This window comes from Pinus tabuliformis, chromosome 5_2, assembly GCF_031772625.1.
Source record: "Pinus tabuliformis cultivar Carrire ecotype Pingquan chromosome 5_2, CPIR1, whole genome shotgun sequence".
Classification (NCBI taxonomy): domain Eukaryota; kingdom Viridiplantae; phylum Streptophyta; class Pinopsida; order Pinales; family Pinaceae; genus Pinus; species Pinus tabuliformis.
In genome coordinates, this window is record NC_142306.1 from 942995083 (window position 1) to 943017966 (window position 22884).

Below are 22884 nucleotides of genomic sequence, written 5' to 3' on the forward strand. Positions count from 1 at the left end.
AAGCTGAAAGTGTAAACCTTCAGTATTCCAATTTGCATACACAACTATTATGAAGAGAAGTCGCATATATATGTGAGTTAGAGGCTGCACAGTCGCGTATATGGTGTTCTGAAGAAGAAGCAGCTGGACAGACTCACGAAAAGAAGTCTGATATGGTTCGGTCATGGTATGTGTTGGTTGGCACAGGTTCAGGGGGAGCATATGCTTCAAATAATGCATTGTTGGCATTATGGTTAGAAGTCTTTGGTGATGATGCTTATGTGGCTAAATGATACATCTTGCTACTTATTGTTGGTTGGCCAAGAGAATGGTATTGCAGGTTACAGGTCTAGATGCTGGTGATAGATGCTTATGGTGCAGATCATATATGGTGTATGATAGTTGCTGATGACTATCATGGTCTTGTTTAGATTGCTGGTCATTGTTATAAAAGTCATGTATATCATTTGATGTAAAGGTCATGAAAAGACCTAATTTGTAACCCCACTTTGCATGGGAAGGATGATGTAATAATGTTTATTTTAGTCATGTATAAACATTTGGTATATCCCCACTTGGTTGGGTGGATGAGTCAAAATGGTGTATCCCCACTTGGTTGGGAGATTGATGTATGTATGATTCATTGGTGATAGGAAGGTCATACTCACTTAGTTGAGTTGTAGAGTCATGTTATTCTTTTGAAAAATATTTTTGCAGACTCGGCATGTGCTCAGGGGGAGCATGAACAGATTGATACATCTTAGCATGTACAAAGGGGGAGCTCAATCAGATATTTCAGCATGTACTCAGGGGGAGTATGGACAACAAAATGTATATCAAGGGAGAGAATATCTTGGTCTGCCCTTTGCCCTTGATGTCAAAGGGGGAGAGTGACTTGGTGTGGTTGTTTCCATCAAGTCCAAAGGGGGAGATTGTTGGCATTATGATACAGGTATGACACAAGTGTTGTCCTTGATGGCAACTCTCTCAGATGAAAGATCACAGTATAGCAGGTAAACAACAAGAATGAAGAAAGAAAGGTATACGCAGGTTCACTATATACCAAGTCGCGTATACACGCAGGTTCTCTATATACAAAGGCATGTATAACGTACACACGCACTTTCACAGAAGGAAAGGCATGTACATGTTGGAAAACTAAGTTTTGGTCCGTGGTATTTGGGTCCATGGTATTTTGGTATTGGTCCATGGTATTTGGTCCGAGGTATTGACCCCAGGTATTGGGTCCAAGGTATTGGTCCTACGTGGTTTTGGACCATGGTATTGAGAGAGGCCTAAACCTATATAAGGAGAAGAAGATCATTAGGCCAAAGGGAAAGTGTGCAAGGATTGAATATCTGATGAAGTAGGAGATCCATTATGCTGGTTATGGGTTTGTGATGCTTTGCTTGATCTGAACCAAGGATGCACCTATGATGGATCAGGATCATAAGGCTTGGAATGTGTTATCATTATGTGGTTTGAACATGGATAGACTAGATCTGAATTATTGATGCATATTTTATTGTATAAACGTTATGATCTGGGTATGACTGATGTCTGGTATAGCTGCAAAGTTCTGAGTTAATATTTTTAGATCTGTACGCGGGTTTGCTTTGGTAAAAGCGTGTATACACGCTGGTTTAGGGCATCAGAGTCACATATACAGTATGAAGTATGATATTTGAAGTTGCAGTTGGATCTGGTTATTGTTGCAGAATTCTGTGGTTTGCTCTGTGTTTTGGTGACTGTGTTTTGTTGACGGGGTTTCAGTGTTTCAGTTTTGGGTGATTCAAAGATTTATGATGTAGGTGTAGTTGATGGGTGTATTATAGTGGTGATTAATTTTGTGCTTCAATGTTGTTGATGGGTCTAGTATGAAAATTGGATAAAACGTGGCCTTCAGATTATGGTGTTGTGCTTCAGGAGTATCCAGTATGAAAATTTATGAAACGTGGTCCCTGGAAGAAAAGAGAAGGTCGTAGCCTTTTGTAGGCTGGCACCTACGTACTGGTAAACATATCGGCCAGTACAAGAGCCAGGGGGTTGGAGCTCCCTTCCAGTAGCAGCTGGAAAACGAGTGAAGGTTGGAGCCTTCAGTAGGTCGGTGCCTACTGTTGAGGCCCCGAAAATCGGGTCGAAAACAAGGGGGATACCCACCCGGTCCGGACCTTGGTTGGCAGCTCCTTATCTGTTTGGTATAGCGGGTCCGACTGGGGATAATGGGACCAGTTTCCCAATCTAAGGGTGTGTGTGTGTGCAGAGTTGGATGTTGCTGATCTAAGAATACTTAAAGCTAATCTAATTCAAACTTTTAAACTAAATCTATGCTATTGTAATCTAATGAAAAACAGCACATCTAATCTATGCTAACCCGGGGTGTATTTCTTCTATTATGCGATCTAAAGAGATTTCAAACAATAACTGGTAATAAAGATCATTCAGCTATCATAAGAATAGAAATCAATTAAGATGAACTACTTTGCATAAAAAGTTAGGCAAAACAGTTGTGAACAGCATATCGCATAATAAGTTATTCATATATCAGACATAAATAAATGGCTCCACCGTACAAAAGTGCCAAATGGTAACTCACACATTCATGCAATAACATATAAACAACTAAAATTGTATATCACTTTAAGAATATAAGCAGAAATGGCCAAGAGATAAAAGTACCATTTATGACTGATCCTACTAATAAGCTTCAAGCAACAATGATTTATCTCTCCTTGCTCTAACATCTACTAAGAGTACAGAAGTGCAACATCAGTAGCAGATATCAAATGCAAACATTAATAAACCTTGATCCATCCATTCATCAAAACCCCCTCTGAGGGTGCAAAAGTGCATGTTCTGAGGACAAGTTTTTGACAAATTTCTGGACCCTTCTCCAAATGCATGAGAAGGGTTTAAATACTGCTAACTAATTAACTTAATTACATAAATTTAGGATACGGTTCAAATGACCGCCCTTCTTCTAAAGAAAAACTATTTCTAAAAACTGAATCTAATTCCTAACTATTTCTGCATTTGCTCCTTAAATGTTGCGAGCATTCAACATTCGCCTGGGAAGAGTCGGCTGGTTGCCTTCTGCTTTTGTTTGAGTTACGTAAACAGAAATGGCAAGCGCTAGCACCACCTTTTAGTACACTAGAAGATATTTTTGAGAATTATCTTCTGGTTGGGCGAATTTACTGCGTATATACTTGGCAACAACCCAAATTTCCCTCAAACTGCTTCTGCTTTTGCTATTTCAGTTTCCGGACTTGCGAATGACTAAGCAGGTTAGAGACTTTGCTTTCTGAACAATTTTCTAATCGCACATCGAAAACTGCCTCTGTTCTTTGATCCGGGCTTTTCTGGTGCGTTTTCCTTCTTTAGCGCCTTTTTCCTTTACCGGGTAGAAGTTTCAGGATTTTTCGTAAACATGCTGCTTTTGTGAGCTTTCTGACCCTGAATGTTGAATCACCTATCGACCTCAGCATCTGTTGAGTGATACTCTGGAATCTATGGTTCTGTTGCATGCGGCATCTGTTCATGAAGGCATCTCTTCTCTATTCTCCGAGCATTGACGCTTTCCCCTTTTCCTTAGCTGTTTCCTGCTCATTGCTTCGTATTGTTTCCTGTTTTTCATTCCTGCAGTTCACGCAAAGGAAAAGAGTAATGATAATAAATACTGATACGAAAGCTCTAACCTCTATGAATGTATAAAATCATGACACCCATCGTGAACTGACTCTTCGAAAAACACAAAACCGTCCTTCATTAACACTTTGGCATATGTTCATTAATTTCTTTTAAGGCGCGCGCCTAATTTTTGGTTTACGGACAGCTTTTCTTGAATGTTGAGCCGAGGAAATTTGCAATGGGCGATAGCAGCATCGCGTCATTGCATTACCTAGATGTGTCATCGCAAGCTTTTTCAGATCGGATTATCGCAGATCGCATTTATCACAGATCGCAGATATCGCCAGATCGCAGCATCGCGGATCGCATGAGTCATTAAATCATTGTGTGCTGCTTATGCGATATTGCGATATGCGATGTCGCACATCGGCCGTCAGAGATTTCTTAAGATTTTCATCTAAGAGCGCTTCTTAATGTGTGCGATGCGATGAATTTCGCGTCGCTTCTTCGCAGTTTTTATTATGTTCATAAGGGGATGTTTTATCTTCTCCACGCGATGCGACATAATTTCAAGGAGTAGAATACAAAAAGTTTTATAAAATGTTTTTTGAATTTTTTATTAAGGGTCCCCATTTGCTTAGTGTTATTGCTAATACTAAACAAAGAGGGGGGTTGTTGGTGGCCACAACACCTACGTACTAGTAAACACATCAGCTAGTACAAGAGCTAGGGGGTTGTAGCTCCCTTCTAGTAGTAGCTGGAGAATGAGAGAAGGTTGTAGCCTTCTGCAAGTGGGTGCCTACGTACTGGTATGAGTCTGCGCCATTACAAGATTGTAAATAGGCTTTTCTTATATTAAAGGAAGACGTCAACAGGTGGTTTTTGTCCCACATTGGGTTTCCACCTTATATCATGGTGCTCATGTGTGTGTCTTATGTGTGATGATCTGTTCTATTTTTACTGCACCTGGTTACTGTTTATATGGTTAATGAAGTTGTGATGCACTGATTAAAGATCAACATATGATGAATTAACTGAATCATAAGTTTGCTGGATATCTGCTAGTTGCATTAAACACAGTTGCGTGTACACGCGAGTTCCCTTAACTAAAGTAGCATATATGAATCTGATTATGGAAATGAAAAATTTATTGATTTGCTCATACTGATTCATCCCCCCCCACCTCTCAGTATTATTTCCAACACATTCCTATAAACTCAACTTTCATTGCACCAATAATATAGCAGAATATGAAGCACTTCTTTTAGGATTGAAATTATTAAAGAGGTTACGTGCTAAAAGAATTTCTGTTCATGGGGATTCTGAATTAATTATAAGACAGATCAAGGGAGAGTATGCTGCCAAACATCCTAGGTTGAGAGCCTATAGAAATGTTGTGCTTGACTTTCTAGGAACTTTTGTAGAATATGATCTTGCTGTCATTCCCAGAAATCAGAATGTCTTGGCTAATGGTTTAGCTTTTTCAGCTAGCACATGTAATATGCCTCATCCCAACAGAAAATATACAGTTGAAGTTAAACATCGTCCAGTTGTACCTGACAATATGAGACATTGGCAGGTATTTGGAAGTGACAAACAAATTGATTTTTTTTTTCAATCCAAGGATGAGTATGAAGGTAGTAGCATAGATTTAGAGTGAAGTAGAAAATCAGATTGTTGAATATGTTAATCTAGAAAACATAGTTTGCTCATTCTGATGTAAATATTTCAGTCAGTAAAGATATACATAAATTAGAATTGCATGAAATAGATCCAGAAAAAGAAGAATTTGAAGTACTTCAGCTTAAGGATAATGTTTTGCCTAGGGGTCTAGTTCCATTAGAAAAACTTTTTGATTTTAATGATGTAGCAAAAAATCCAAAAATGGAACCCATAGGAGAAAACATAAAAGAATGCAATTTAGGTAGTGAGCAGAATCCCAAAATGATAAAACTCTCGAAATCACTTCCTATTGTCACAAAACAATGATACATAGCCCTTTTCAAAGAGCTAATAGATGTCTTTGCTTGGAGCTATGAGGACCTAAAATCATATGACACTAGTATCATACAACACAAAATCCTAATCAGGGAAGATAAAAAACCATTCAAACAAAAAAATTTGTAGGATAAATCCTATCCTAATGCCTTTGGTTGAGAAAGAAGTGAAAAGGATGTATGATGATAAAATCATACTTCCTCTTAGATACTCTAAATGGGTGTCTAACATTGTACCTACTAGAAAGAAAACTAGAGAAATCAGATTGTGTATTAATTTCAAAAATCTTAATAAGGTATCCCTTAAAGATAACTACCCCTTACCTAAAATGGATCATATATTACAAAGGGTAGTAGGGTCTTGTAGAATTTCCTTATTAGATGGTTTCTTAGGTTACAACCAAGTCTTAGTGCATCTTGATGATTAGGATAAAACCGCCTTCACTACACCATGGGGAACTTTCATGTATGTGAAGATGCCCTTTGGCTTAATGAATGATGGAGCCACTTTCCAAAGAGCAATGGATATTTCCTTTGCTGATGAAATTGGCCGTTTTATTGTGATTTATATAGATGACATTACTCTATCCTAAAACTGATGAGGAAAAATTATCACTCTGAGAAGAGTATTTGAAAAATGTAGAAGGTTTGGCATCTCACTAAATCCTAAGAAGAAACTGTTTGGCCTTGAGGAAGGAAAACTTCTTGGTCACATTATTTCCAAGGATGTAATTAGGATTGATCCCAGTAGAATTGAAGCAACATAAAAATCAATCATCCAAGAAACATCAAAGAGATTCAATATTTTATTGGAAAATTAAATTTCCTAAGGAGATTCATTCCTAACCTGGCAGAAATTCTTAGAAACATAATGAACATGCTTAAAAAGGATTCTGAAATCAAGTGGAATATTGAGGCTAAACAATCCTTTGACTTAGTTAAACAAGAAATGACCAAAGCACCAATGGTGATCAACCCAAATTTTACAAAATATTTCATAATCTTCTCTTTTGCTTCTGAACACACTATTGCAACAGTCTTACTGCAGAACAACAATGAAGGTTTTTGAGTAGCTTATTGTATTCTTTAATAAAGCTTCAAGAGATGCATCTTTGAAATACAACATTATGGAAAAATAGGCCTTTGCATTGGTTAAAGAAATAAAATATTTTAGAGTATATATTTTGCATTCCCATATTATTGCTTATGTACCTAATTCTGTGGTTAAGGACATTTTGACACAGAATGGCCCTGATGGGAAACAAGGCAAATGGATTTCTGTCATTCTTGAGTATGACTTAGAAATCAAGCCCACCAAGTTGATCCAAGGTCAGGGACTAGCCAAGTTGATGCCTGAGTCAAATTTCCATGCATTAAACATTAAATTGATTTATTCATTAGATAATCAAGAGGTGTTGAAATGTGGCAACAAGAATATTCCAATTTTAATTTGTCCTTGAATTAAAATTGTGAATGAAAATTCGAATTTAGTCTCACCACCTGCTTGAAAAATAATTAATTAATTCATATTGAGTTAATTAGTTGGAGAAATTCAAGTTAGAAGTCTTTGTGAAGTCATGCAACAATTATCCCTTAAATTAAGGAGATTATCCCTTAATTAATGAGATACGATTGAGTTGTATTTGAGTTGTAATTAGTTAGCTCAGTGTATTGATTTAAGTCCAGTTAAATTAGTTCCAAATTGTTTGAGGAACTAATTGTGGGTTCAGTCAGTTAATGCATGCATGCATCCAACTAGCATACTCCAGATAACTGAAGATTCTCTCATCAGTAACTCATGCATGTCTATTCTGAGAAGGACCCAGTTGAGATTAAAGACAGGGACAGTGTACTATCAGTTGCATGTGTTTTCCTATAAACAAAACTCATGCATGCAGAAGGAATTCATTCCTTGAGGATTGCGCAGTTTTATAGGGTGTGAGATCAGTGTGAGTGATCAGTGTTACACTTGGTAACAGTAGGATCACCTAGGAGAAACAACGCAAGGAAATAGGAGCTTGGAGGGTAGTGTGGAAGACTTATGAGAAGTCTATTTTTCCTATGAGAATCCGTGAGGATTGTACTGAGAGCTAGCTAGCTGTGAGAGCTAAAGCTTTGTGTAATTCTTAGATATTTCTAACTTGTGTGATAATACAGATAGTGGGGTTTTTAGCTGAGGCTTTCCCCTGAGTATTCTTCTGTGTTTCATGTGAATTTATTCTTCTTCTGGTTATATGTGTTCAGCTTGATCTTGCTCAAATATTTTAAGCTGCCGCAAGTTTGATTGTAGAAGTAGATTAAAGTATTTTGCTTTAGTTATATTTCATTATTAGGTTAATATATAGTCAGAATTTCAACAAGAGGAACATGCAACTCCACATATTGATGAGGCATTTCTGAACTCACCCTGGTATGCATACTTTCTTTATGTCTTATTTAATTTAAATTCTCCTCCTGGTTTCACAAAAGCAAAGGCAAGATTTCTCAAGTTAAAAGCAGTGAAATTTTGCATTATAGATAATGTTTTGTATTGGAAAGATGCTGGGGGTATTTTACTTAAATGTCTGTTAAAGGATGATGCAGAAAAAGTCATGCAGGAATTCCATGAAGGTGATTTTGGTGGACATCTTTATTGGAAAACCACTGTCGATAAAATCCTTAGAGCTGATTTCTACTGGCCTACTCTTTTCCCTAACATTCACAAACAAGTCACCTCATGCCATAAATGCCAGATTTTTGAGGGAAAGAGAAAATTGTTGCCCCTGTCATTAAAGCCTATCTCTATTGAAAGCCCCTTCTAGCAATGGGAATTGGACTTCATTGGTGAAATTCATCCCTCTTCCTCTTCCCAACATAAGTGGATTATCACAGCCACTGACTACTTTACCAAATAGATAGAGGCCACCCCTTCCAGAGTTTCCACTGATGTTATCATTATTAAATTCCTTGAGACTAATATCCTCTCCAAATTTGGTTGTAATAGAAAACTCATTACTGATAATGCTGCAACCTTTAAATATAAAAAGATGGTTTAATTTTTCCATAAATACCACATTAATTTGGGACACTAAACAACTTATTACCCTCAGGGTAATGGGTTGGCTGAATCATCAAATAAAAGTTTGGTAAACATCATCAAAAATATGTTAGAAGACAACAAAAAATCTTGGCATAATAAGTTGATCAATGCACTTTGGGTTGACAAAATTAATACTAAAAATGCAATTGGCATGTCACCATACCAATTGGTCTATGGAATGGATGCAATTTTTCCATCATCGTTAACAGTTCCAGTCATGAAGATCATTCAAGAAGTGCAAGATGACCCAATGATGTACAGAGAAGGATCAATCAAACTATCCTGCTACAACAATCCAGGGAGGAAGTATACAACAAGACCCAAGTTATTCAGGAAAATATTAAAATATCTTTGACAGAAGAACCAAAGTTGATGACTTTAACATTGGGAACCAAATTTTGAGGTGGGATTCTAGGAGAGAAGGCAAAGAAAAACATGGAAAGTTTGATAAACTTTGGAAAGGGCCATATATTGTTCATTCTTTTAGGGGAAATAATGCCTTCTTCCTTAAAGAGCTAGATGGAGTTGAGATACCTGGAGGTCTTGTCAACGGCAGGATGCTGAAGCACTACTTTTCTTAGCCTACAATTTTTTCTTACATCATTGTAAATATCATAGTCTTTATGGTTTTAATTGGGTAACTTATTAACAAAGGTTGAAGCCCGCAATGAAGGCCCTAATGTTGGATTGATGAGCTACCAAAAGCATCTTAAAACTGTAGGTTTTAACCCTGTATAGAAATTACCTGCATACGAATTCTAAAACACATAAAATAAACAATGCGAGAGCATAACACATAAAATACATATACACAGAGATTTTCCCTTGGATCCCAAAACCAGGACTACTAGCTTGATTTTTCATTATTATGTTCCTTTCAATGTTACAATACATATTTATACATGCCGAAGCATCCAATACCATGGACCGAAAACCATCACATCCAATACCATGGACCAAAAACCATCGCATCCAATACCATGGACCGAAAACCATCGCGTCGAAAAAACATGTGCGAAAATCATGCACAAAACCATAGGTGGGTCCACCCAACCTAACATAGGGTCCAAAACCAAAATTTTCTGGGGCGCTGCCCTGGACCCCATAAAGTGGGGTTCCAGGTGCCCTTCAAACCCCCTATTAACTACGTGGAAAGAATATAACACAACCCAACATTCTCCCACTTGTTGTCTTCTTTCCATAGGGGGCCACAAGAGAGCTTAGTCATTTACCCAACCCTGAAATGCCCATTGTCTCTCTACACCAAGAGAACTTCTCAGAGCTCACAGATTTTGTCAATGCATCTGCAGTATTCTTCAAAGTGTCCACCTTTACCAGCAACACCTTTTTGTCTTCTATCATATCCCTCACAAAGCGATACTGAACATCAATGTGCTTTGTCTTTGAATGATATGCAAGGTTCTTTGCTAAGAAAATTGCACTTTGGCTGTCATAGTCTATCCTTATAGCTTCCTGTACTAACCCCATACTTGAACACAATCTTTGCAACGAAACTGCTTCCTTGCTTGCATGAGTGGCTGCCATGTATTCTGCCTCTGTAGTTGATAGTGCCACTACAGATTGTTTCTTACTCATCCAACTCACTGCTCCTCCAAATAGGTTAAACACATACCCACTTGTACATCTTCTCTGATCCAGATCTCCAGCCCAGTCTGCATCAGCAAAGCCACGAATATCTAACACTCTATCCAATCCTGGTCTTCCTTGGTAGCACAGACCATAATCACTAGTGCCACGCAAATACCTAAAAACCCGCTTCACTGCTGTCCAATGCTCCTTTCCTAGTTTTGACATAAACATGCTCAATACCCCCACTGCATGTGCAATGTCTGGTCTAGTACAGAACATTTCATACATTAGGCTACCGACTGCACTTGCTTATGGAACACAGGACATGTCCTCTTCCTCTTCTTGTGCCTTGGGACACTATTCAGCAGATAACCTCACAACTACAAGAATAGGAACCTTCACCGGTTTACTATCCTGCATATTAAACCTCTGCAGTATTGTCTCGACATACTTCCTCTGGTTTAACCAGAGCTTCCTCTTTGCCCGATCTCTTTTAATTTCCATTCCCAAAATATAGTTTACAGCACCAAGATCTTTCATGTCAAATTTGGAGGACAATTGGGTCTTCAAATCATGGATAATTTCTTTGTCATTTCCAACCAGCAACATATCATCCACATACAAGACCAGATAAATAACATGGTCACCAATTACTTTAAAATACACACAGTGATCTACTTTTCTTCTGGTGAAGCCAAGTCCCTGTATAAATGTATCAAATTTTTGATACCACATCCTTGGTGACTGTTTTAACCCATATAGAGACTTCTTTAACTTGCATACCAGTTCTTTCTTACCCTTCACCATAAAGCCTTCAGGTTGCTTCATGTAGATTTCCTCTTCCAGATTCCCGTGAAGAAATGTTGTCTTCACATCCATCTGTTCTACCTCAAAATCAAAAGCAGCAGCAACAGATAAAAGTAATCTAATAGAAGTTACCTTGGTAACAGGAGAAAAAATATCACCAAAATCAATTCCCGGCACCTGGGAATAACCTTTTTCTACCAACCGAGCTTTGTATTTCTCCACTTTTCCTTCTGCATTTGTCTTCTTTTTGAACACCCATTTGCTGCCAATGGGTTTCCTTCCAGCCGGCAACTCCACCAGATCCCAAGCCTCATTTTTGTGCAAAGATGCCATTTCATCAACCATGGCCTCTTTCCAGAGTTTTCCATCCTCTGAATCCACTGCTTCCTTCACAGTTCTGGGATCATCATCAGTAACAGACAAAGCAAAATTTGAATAGAAAGTAGATGGACTATACCTTTCTGGCTGCCTTCTTTCTCGAACTGATCTTCTCACAGCGAGAGTTTGTGGCTCTTCATCTTCTGATTCCTCCGCTGTTGTAGAGTCTGATTCTTCCTCCTTTAGCTCAAACTCTATCTTCTCAGGTTCCTTTGGTTGGACTTCATGTTTAATAACATCTTTCACCTCTCTAAACACCACATCTCACCTGTACACAACCTTCCTTGTTACTGGGTTCCAAAGCTTATAACCCTTTAAACCATCCTTATACCCAATAAAAATGCACTTTTCAGATTTACTATCCAACTTGGTTTGTTTATCCTTTGGAACATGTACATATGCATCACATCCAAATACCCTCAGATGTGAAAGAGAGGGTTTCTTACCAGTCCATACCTCTTGAGGAGTCTTATCCTCCAACGCTGATGAAGGTGACCTATTGACCAGGTAACATGCAGTATCCACCACCTCTGCCCGGAATTCCTGTCCTAACCCGACACCACTGAGCATGCTTCTTGCCCTTTCCATCAACATCTTATTCATTCTTTCTGCAACTCCATTTTGCTGAGGCGTATATGGAGTAATCTTCTGCCGTGCTATACCACACTTCTTACAGAATTATTCAAATTCCTTACTGCAAAACTCTCCACTGTTATTTATCCTCAACACCTTTATCTTCGTCTCTGTCTGGTTTTCCACTAGAGCCTTAAATTCTTTAAACCTGTCAAAGACTTTAGATTTCTTCTTAAGGAAATATATCCTTGTATTCCTTGAGAATTCATCTATAAATGATACATAGTACACAGACTTACCTAGTGATGGAACCTTCACAGGTCTAAACACATCACTGTGCACAAGTTCTAATATTTGTTTCGCCCTCTTACTACCAGAGGGGAAACTCATCTGATTCTACTTCCCATATACACAATTTTCACAGAAATCAAAATCCAAAGAGCTATTACTCATACCTTCTACCATACCTTTACCATGAAGTATCCGAAGGCCCTTTTCTCCAATATGTACAAGCCTTTGATGCCATAGCATGGTCTTCTCTCCAGAGACCACTAGATTTTCTGCTCCACTTTCAGGAACCATAGAACTATTGCACCCATCAATAATAGTGCTACCTTGCAGCTTGTATAGAGTTCCAATCCGAACTCCCGGCATCAATACTAGTGCTCCCGGAACCATCTTGCAGGTATCCTTCTCGAACACTGTTTTTACACTTGCATCATCCAGCTTGCTAATAGAAATCAGATTTCTGGCTAATGCAGGAATATGTAGAACACCTGGAAGCGTTCTAACCCTTCCACCTTGCAACTTCAACTTTACTTTTTCACGACGAATGATTCTAGCCTTCCTGTCATCCCCCAAGAAGACATCACCACCATCATATTTCTCATACTCGCAGAACCACTCTCTATGGGGAGTGAAGTGAAAGGATGCACCCGAGTCAATCAACCATGCCTCATGATCTACATGTGTACTTGAAGAAGCCAAGTACACATCCACACCTTCATCTGAGGTGGTTTTCGCCTCCGCAGAAGGAGCCTCATCAGATCCCTTTCCTTTGTCAGGAGCTTTAGATTTATAGTCCTTTTGTAGTGCCCTTCCTTTCCACATTTCCAGCACACCACCTTTACAGGTTTTCCTGGAGATTTAGATCTCTCTTTAGATTTAGATCTCCCACTCGATGACTTATTTTTGTTTCTGTTTTGGGTCCGCCCTCGTACAGACAAGGCATCACCATTTTGGCTCTCCATATTTTTCCGTCTCATCTCCTTCGTCAGCAAGGATGAGACTATTTCAACAAAATGCAAGGCAGTTTCATTGCTACCTATTGCAATAACCAGATTATCCCACGAATCTAGTAGAGAACACAACAAAATGATGCACTTATCTTCATCTGAAATTTTAATATCAACAAATGCTAACTGACTTACCATAGTATTAAATGCATTCAGATACTTTGTGACGAAGTCTCCATATTTCATCCTCAGGTTATACAGCTTTTTCCACAGGAACAGTTTATTCACCAGAGACTTAGATTGGTACAAAGTCCCTAACTTGTCCCACAAAGCCTTTGTCGTAGCTTCCCCTGATACATTCAACAATACTAAATCTGAGACACACAATCGTATTGTGCTCTTTGCCTTCCAATCCAACTTCTTCCATTCTTCATCAGACACTCCCGTTGGTTTAGTACCCGGATCTACCGCGATCCACTAGTCTTTATCCACCAATAGATCCTCCATCTTGACTTTCCACAACTCAAAACTCTGACCATTAAATTTCTTGATCTCTATCTTTCCACTACTCGCCATCTTCTTTCACCACTAGAATCGATCTCGCAGATCTGCCACTGAACAGGGTCTACCACAGGCCTGAGCGAAACCCCTCAGCAACAAAGGCATCCCCTTGAAGCCAAAACTGCTCCGATACCAAATGTAGGTTTTAACCCCGTACAGAAATTACCTGCATACGAATTCTAAAACATAGAAAATAAAAAATGCGAGAGCATAACACATAAAACACATATACACAAAGATTTGCCCCTGGATCCCAAAACCGGGACTACCAACTTGATTTTTCATTATTATGTTCCTTTCAATGTTACAATACATATTTATACATGCCGAATCATCCAATACCATGGACCGAAAACCATCGCGTCCAATACCATGGACCGAAAACCATCGCATCCAATACCATGGACTGAAAACCATCGCGTCCAAAAAAGATGTGCGAAAATCATGCACAAAACCATAAGTGGGTCCGCCCAACCTAACATAGGGTCCAAAACCAAAATTTTCCGGGGAGCTGCCCCTGACCCCATAAAGTGGGGTTACGGGTGCCCTTCAAATCCCCTATTAACTACATGGAAATAATATAACACAACCCAAAAAAAACAACAAAGAAATCAGATGAAGACATTACAGACTGGAGTACTTAAGGCTACTAATCATATGTTCTTGACACTTCACTTGGAGAAGTGCCATGCCCAGCTAAAGCCACTATTAGGGTCCTATAAATTATAGGATTTGAAGGTGATTGAGTATTTTGTATTTGTAATTTCATATTGTACATAAATTTCAATATTTAGGTGATTTCCAAATATAAAAAAAAAATAGAAAATGAAAAGAGGGTATGTTAAAAAATCAAATAAGAAAAAAGGAAATAAGAACCCCATAGAAGAAAAAATAGAAAATAATACGGAAAGTGCTCCAAGTCTAAATGCCACTACTGATAAGTTAGTTCTTTTAGTGTGTTATCAAATAAGGTTGTGTGCAATTTTTTTGTAAATGCCACAATAACTAAATTTCTGTTCAAATTATACAGTTTAATCGTGATTGAACACATCTCAATTTTTGTTGAATAGGTTAGTGAATAAAGGTTTACCAAAAAGTTTAATCTTGGTAAATCAGTAGCTAGGTACAAATAAAATTGATTGAACAATTTAATCTGAATCAATGGTGAAATAAGTGGTAGAATAGGGATATATTTTCATAAAAAAAGTGATTTGGGTCTGCTAGTTTAAATGCACCCAGCAAAGCAAGAAGTGGAAAAAATGTTAGCTCAAAAAAAGAATTGAAATGAGAGGGTAGGTAGAAATAGAATGGTGATTAAAGGAAAATCACCAAAATTTTATCGCAAGTCAAATTCTAAAGATATTTTCATGCACAGGAGGAAAGAAAAGAGATAAAGGTTTGTTCTAAGGTTATGTATATCAAAGCACATTTGGTGCATTATCCCACTATTCATAAGTTGTGTCGCTCGATCATCATTCCCCCACTTATATATTTCATTCATTTGCATACCGTGCCACATGTCCAATCATATTCCATTAAATTCTACCCCTACCCCACTGCACTTCCATCACATCATGATAATGCACCATCACCTTTCCCATCATCTGAAACCCCCATTTGATATCCAACGACCAATATTACATTTTGGACCCCCTTCACCATTCAAAATTTACCATCGAGGGGGGGGGGGTTCAAAATGGGTGGTATTCAAACTCGGACCCATACCGACGTGGCGCCATTTCGTGATTTCGCACCCACCTTTGCCAAAACCGTTAATCAAATGCCCCCCTTGAAAATGGTTTTCTCCACCACACGAAACCACTGCCCTATCCATTACGCTCCCACCAATCCCCCCTCACCACCTCATCTACCCATTGCTCCTGTCAATCACATCCACTCCCTCCAAATCAACTCGTTAAGTAATTTAATTACTTAACCATTAATGTAACGGACACACGCCATCATCAACGGGAAACCCCGAAAGCTATAAACTCCATCCTTTCACCCATTCACAGGTTACTAATCTCACACGCTGCCAATACCATTCTTCTATGATAGGTGTGCCAATTTAAATTGCACAGTTTCACCCTCCCAAGGATCACACTAGCTAACTTCCATTCAAATTGCTACCTCTCGTTTTCCTGTCTGCCCAAATTTGAGTCCTCTCTGCACCCTGCAAACCAGACCAAACCAGATTTCACCAGTGTCTCACCCTAATCCGATCATGCCTCCTAAAGATAAGGGACAGGAAGAACCTGTAAGCCCTCTGATCCACCCTTCGAGTGATTTTCATCATATTCCCTTGGTGGACAGAGACTACAATATCCATGAAACCCTCTGTGAATTTGATTTATTTGAAATGTATTGTTGGCTTGAAGACAAATTCATTGACAAGTCTGATGATAGTGGACTGTGGGAATCATTATATCTTTCCCCGCACCCACAGTACCCCTAAATTCGTTAGGAAATGCCATGTTTGTTATGCACCCAGTCAAAGAGCTATTATTGCCCCTACAGGAGAAATTTCATTCACTGTAACTGCCCAATCAATAGATCAAATGACGCAAGCTCAAATTATAGACAATGCCACTCCTTTCTCTCATGAAGCACTCACTGAATTGTATCAGAAACTGGAATTTGCAAAAAGAGCCAAAACCCTTGAGCTTTTCTTCACTGAAGATGCCCCATTACCCAAGAAAAATCCTCCCTATCCATCCTCCATTTTCCATGAGAGAGCCAAGAAAATCATTACAATCATATCCTACCTCCTTGGTTATTACTCAGATTAGTGGGTAGATGAGGAAATTGTAGGTTTCCTTTCTATTTTTTCTGTAGATTCCAAGCCTTCCATCTTATTCAATTTCAACCAATTCCTTGCAGATTCCATCCATGAACAATTTTTCAAATTCCAAACTGAGGAAGTATTTAAATATGCTTCTATGTTAGTATATATGTTTTTATCTTTTCAGGGAGACAAGCTCAAGATTGCACTACAAAAGTTGGATGACGAGGGAAACCAACAATCAATCATCTTCTATACTACACTAGTAATGAAGGAGAAAAAAGAATACTCATACAAACAATTCATAGAAATTTTTGTACATCCAGCAATCAGTCTCCTAGCTAGTAATCCAGAGCCAAGAATAAATGAAGAAATCAAGATAATTTTGCAGTTATTAGACTAAGTTCAAACAGGAGATTGGTATATTTACCAAAATTATACAAAGTGTTACAGATCCATTTGGGCACATCAACCCCAACTTACAGATCGATGCTATTAGGGCCCATCAACCCCTAGTACAGTTGTTACATGCCCTAAATAATTTAGTCATCGGAATGCCACACTTCCAAAGAAGTTCAGTCATTGAAAACATCCAAAAACTACCTCTAAGAAGATCAACACAAGTAGGCCTTCATTAGGGTGTGATGCAATGAAACCCATACACTGACAGGGTGCTATGCAGTGCACTTGGTCCCTCTTTGGCCTGCGCTGAGTGAATTTGAACAAATTTTCGTGAGGGTTTGAAGATTACTTATTCATTAGAAGCCTCTAGAAGTTTCTCAATGCCACCTGCTCCTTTGAGCTCGCATTTGGATGAGAAAGGGAACTAGGAAACATCAATCCCCTATCCCTTCTTCTATGGAACTGATTTCTAAATTTAGAAAGGCATTCATCATCACCATTGATGGCATAACCTCCTCTACTAACCTATAAATAGATCACTCATCTAAGAGATCAGGGGCAGGAAATCATTGAATTGTAGGGAGATGCTAGTGATATGAGATTAGAATTGAGTGCAAGTATTGTGATAGTGTTGGAGTGTCTTTCTTTTCATGAGGTGAAGAAGGACTGAATTGGAAGGATGACACTGGATCGAGCTCATATGGGTTGTAATCTTTCCTCTTATCAATAAAGTTTTCAAGTTTTTTTCCTTATGCTTGTGTTACATGTTAATGCTTTCATATGTATATCATGTTTTCGATTCCATGTTATTTATAAGCAATAGATCATTATCATTTGCCTTGATGGGTTTTTGTTTCTGTGATTGTGCAGGTACTTTCCAAGCGGCTTAAGTATGAAAAGGAGCAACAAAATTGGTCAAGGGAGACAAGGAGCTAGCGAAAACTACAAGTAGGTTTCTCTTTTCTCTTGTTTTATCTGTTGATTATAGAAAAGGTTAAGATTACTTTGTCTGTTGTTTCTAGACCTGGTACTAGTTCTAGAGGGTTAGGCGTTTGTCCAAGAACACTAAATATTCCAGAAACATAGAGCTAAGGATATATGGGTGTGAACTTGCTCCTTACAAACTACCAAAATTCCTCCCATTGAGGGTTGTTGCCCTTGAATACATCAGGAAAATTATCAATGTGGATGAGATTCATTTTGTATATGCCAAGAAGAAATCAATTCAAGATCAAAACCCAAATAGGACCTTTCATTTGTAACAACATGGCCGCAGGGGAAGAATCAGACAAATTTCTGAAAGAAATTCAATTCAGCCTCTGTTTCACATGGTCATATGATCCATCAGGGGTCATCTCCAAGTTAAGGGTAGAGAACAAATCTACAACTTATTTTCATGCATCTAGACCGGAGATTGAGAGATACAATAACTAGTTGGAATGGACTGAAAATACTCTACAAGAGGCAGAGGAGCAATTGGTTTCAACTTCAACAGTACAGACTCCTGTCACACAGGAGAAAACATGAAAGAGGAATAGAGAAGAAGAGTTACCTTCAGCAACTAAAATTCCTAGTGAAGTCTTCAAAATCGTGTACAGGAAGAGGACCAAGCTCAATTCCAAACTAATGGTAAGCAAGGATTCAGATCAAGAGGATATTATCACCACCAAAGAGACACCTGTTTCCTCACTAGTAGGTGATCAGACTACAATTTCTCCTACCACCTTGACAACTTCACAGGATCAATAGCAAGTTATGAAAACTAGTACATCTACCACATGGGAGAAATAAAAGAGTATATTTGATATATTCAAGGAGATTAAAGTGAGAAATGATGCCTTGAAGATCAATACATATAATCAGTTTTGGAAGCAGACTTCCAGTTCTCAAAGCAGACTGCTATCAACCTTTGACTCTAAGAAAGGCAAAATGCAGATGGCCTTCCTCCAAGCACAAATCCCACAACCCAATACAACATTAGATTACAAAAAGACTTCATTTGAATTTGATGTAAAAGACAAACATCCCATTGACCAAATGGAGATGCACAAACAGACTAGTCAAATGATTTCATCTACACTCACTAACACTGCTATGAGCTTGTCCAAATTGCAGGTTACTTTAGATAATTTTCATTCACAATTAAAGATGGAGAAAGTCTCTTCACTGGCTAAATACACAAGGATCAAATATTTGGAGGACTTGGTAATCAAAGTAGGATATGATCCTTCAAATATCAATGCTGCAGAAGAGATCATAAAAAAGAAGAATACTGATATAGTAGCATTGAGAAAATAGTTGAAATTACCAACTATAGAAGATCCTTTGGCCAAAGACATTGAGGAAACAGAGTCACAAAAGTCATACATGATGAAGCTCATCATGGAGCAGAATGTACAGTTGAAACAAATGGAAACAGAGATGGAAAAATTAATCAAAGAAAAAGAGCAAGCTACCATAATGGATATTGTCCCCTTGCAAGGAGTGCCTCTTACAACAATTCCTACATCTACAGCATCTACAACAAATACAGGGAATACTGCAGATCAGCTAGCTAGTGCAGTGGAGAATATGTCTCTCCAAACTGAAGAAATTAAAATATTGCAGGCTTAAGTTAAAATTCCGCAAGACCAGAAGACACAGACTGAAACTTTCCATGTAGCAGAGATACAAAGAGCTCAAAACCAAATAGAAGCATGGTGTAATTATGCAATCGAATCCTCCATTGGACACACAATAACTCAAGTTAAAGAAATTATATGGAACAATATCATTGAAGCCATGGATGAAATCTGGCCATGTATTCAGATTATATTTGAACAGAAAGAGTTGATTGAGAGAGCCAATGAGGCCATTTCCACTATTAACAATGGGTTGGGAGATATGCCTGCCACAACCAACAACATCATCAAGTTTTTCACTTTCAAAAAAAATTATGAGTTGGATGATTTGGGATTAGATGATAGGACAGAAACAATCTTGGAAGTGAAGAAAGTTCTTACAAAGAAGAATTTGATTCTGCAGCTTACAGAAAAATGTCACAGTTTGGAAATAACAGTCAACAAATGTTTCACCAGAATAGAAGCATTAACAAAGAAGGACTTTCCTTGTTTATTTGTAAGTAATGACTGATGACCAGGGAAGATTATATCAAGAAGATTAAATACATTGTAAAGGACAATGCTAAATCTTCCCACATTAAAGGTGCTATCAACAAAATTATTTTCATTCAGCATGAGATAAAGCATATTTTTGTAGTAAAGCCCACATTTTATCGATATACCGAGGTAGATGGGATCTACCACAAGGCATAAATAATCACCATCCAAGATGAGGAGAGGTGGTGTTAGAAAATTATATATTACAAAGCAATGGAACACATAAAATATTGCAGAAATATAAACACAGAAAACACATAAAACAAGAGAGACGCAGATATACGTGGTTCACCCAGTTTGGGCTACGTCCACGAAGAAATAGCTAGTCCTTCCTTTTATATTATCCAACAAGCTGAAGAGATACAACCTACAACATATCCGTTGTAATTCCCTCTTCGCTTTCAATCTTCTCTCTCTTCCTCACTCAGAATACAAATATACATAGACGCAATACAAAAATCAACATCCCAGATGAGGAGCGGTGGTGTTAGAAAATTATATATTACATAGCAATGGAACACATAAAATATTGCAAAAATATACCACAGAAAATGCATAAAACAAGTGAGACACATATATACGTGGTTTTCCCAGTTTGGGCTACGTCCACGAAGAAACAACCAGTCCTTCCTTTTATATTATCCAGCAAACTGAAGAGATACAACCTACAATAGATCCGCTGTAATTCCCTCTTCGCTCTCAATCTCCTCTCTCTTCCTCACTCAGAATACAGATATACATAGACACAATACAATTCCCTCCTATATAGCGAGGGGTTGCGTTCTAGGGAAAAAAACCCTAAATTAAACATAACTTCTACCGTTAGATATCTGCTTAATGAATGGCTCAGATTGACTACGAAATTACAACATTTTACAAGGAAATTTTACATCTATTTTTAGCTTCCGGGGGTGGGGCTCCCAAAGGTCGCAGCCGCCCCCCTGGACCCCCCCTGCAGCGTATATTTTACGGGCAGCGTTGCCGCCACATTACGAACTGGGGTCCAATGTGGCGATACCTCTAAATAAATAAGATAATCAGGCTCCACACCCAATAGGTGGGATAAATTGTGCAAATTTTAGGACTAAAGAAAAGATCAACTACACCCATCGCAACACGCAAATCGTGGCAACTCAGCAACTGTTCTCCGCAACGATAGTGCCACACATCCATATCACTTCACCAAATTCACCTCTTTTGGTCATATTAGTCAATTAAGTTATTTTGTAATCAATAATACATTTCCATGTCAATGTGGCATTGATTGTAATATTTTTGGAAATTTTGTTTAAATACTTCATTCAATCGAAGTATTGAGGGTCGGTTCCTGATCACTTTAATTCTTTTTATCAAGCACTATACTTTTTCCACGCTGCTAGAGTGTCATTAATACAAATACTTTTACAGGATTCTTGTGCTACAATTTACTGGTGATGTTTTTCCTATTGTAATATGTGTTTCCACTGTTGTTATCCGCATGTTAATCATTTGAAAATCTAAATGCAAAACAGGAAATGTGAAAAATAAGACTTGTTAATTGAACACCTTATTTGGACTGTTTTTACAATCTGTGTGTTTTCTTTTGAAGTCTGATTGAATAATTCTTAAATGCTTTTTGGTCATTACTAAACACACCATTTCTTCATTTCATAATTCACTTTAAAAGATTTAGTAAATGTAACTAGCTTGCTCTGTGATTACTCTTTTAAACATTTGATGCAACATCCAGCTTTATTTGACTCCATATCCCAATGGAAAGTAAATAATTTCATCAAATCAACCAACCAAACCAATCAAACAAACAAACAAGTACAATCAAACTAGCCTAAAACTTACACTAAAAACAAAGCTAAATTAAATAGAGAGATCCCCCTCTGAAGCTGGAAGGGCTAGATCCCAACTTCCAAAGTGGTTTTGATGCTATCCAATGTGTTTACTTCCTCAACCTTAAAAATACAGAATGACAACAATTATTAGTACAGTGTGTGGCACGCCTTTGCTCTGGTAATCGTGAAGTGTGATTTCATTTCTGTAGAGTGTTTTAATTTTTGCATGAATCATTTAATTTCTACAATTGTTTCAACGACATTCTTTACTATTTTCTATTTTCATCCTTAGCTGTAGTGTATCGGCATAGACAGTGAAAACTCCATTGAAGTAGCAAACCTACCTTGGGTTGACAATTAAATGGTTGCAGTCTTGGTAAATTAGGATTTATTAAAACAACACTACATTTTGGCGCCGTTGCTGGGGATGGGAGTTGACGATATAGTTAGCCAAGTTGTTTGTTTGATGATAGATTTCTCCTAGTCCATAACCATTGGGCGATCAAATGAGAGGTAAGAACCCGTACATCGCTCTAATATACCTGGGCGGGCTCACCGTTGTGATCACTAGGGCACTTAGGGTGTGGAATTTTGGTGTTTTCTTAAAGCGTGTCTTCAACTCTTTAGTTGTTGGGCAGTAAGACGAGAGGTAAGAACCTGTGCATTGCTCTAACATACCTGGGCAGGCTCACCACTGTCGAAAACTGAGACACTTAGGGTGTGAATTAATACACATAGGGTCCATGTGTGCAACTATAGGAATTATAGAAATACCAAAAATATCCCCCCACTCTAATTAGTCACAGGAAAAATGGGTCGTAAAAAGGAAAGGAAGAGTGTAGATTTGGGAAGGAAAACATTTATCCATGAACTGATCTCAAAGGCAG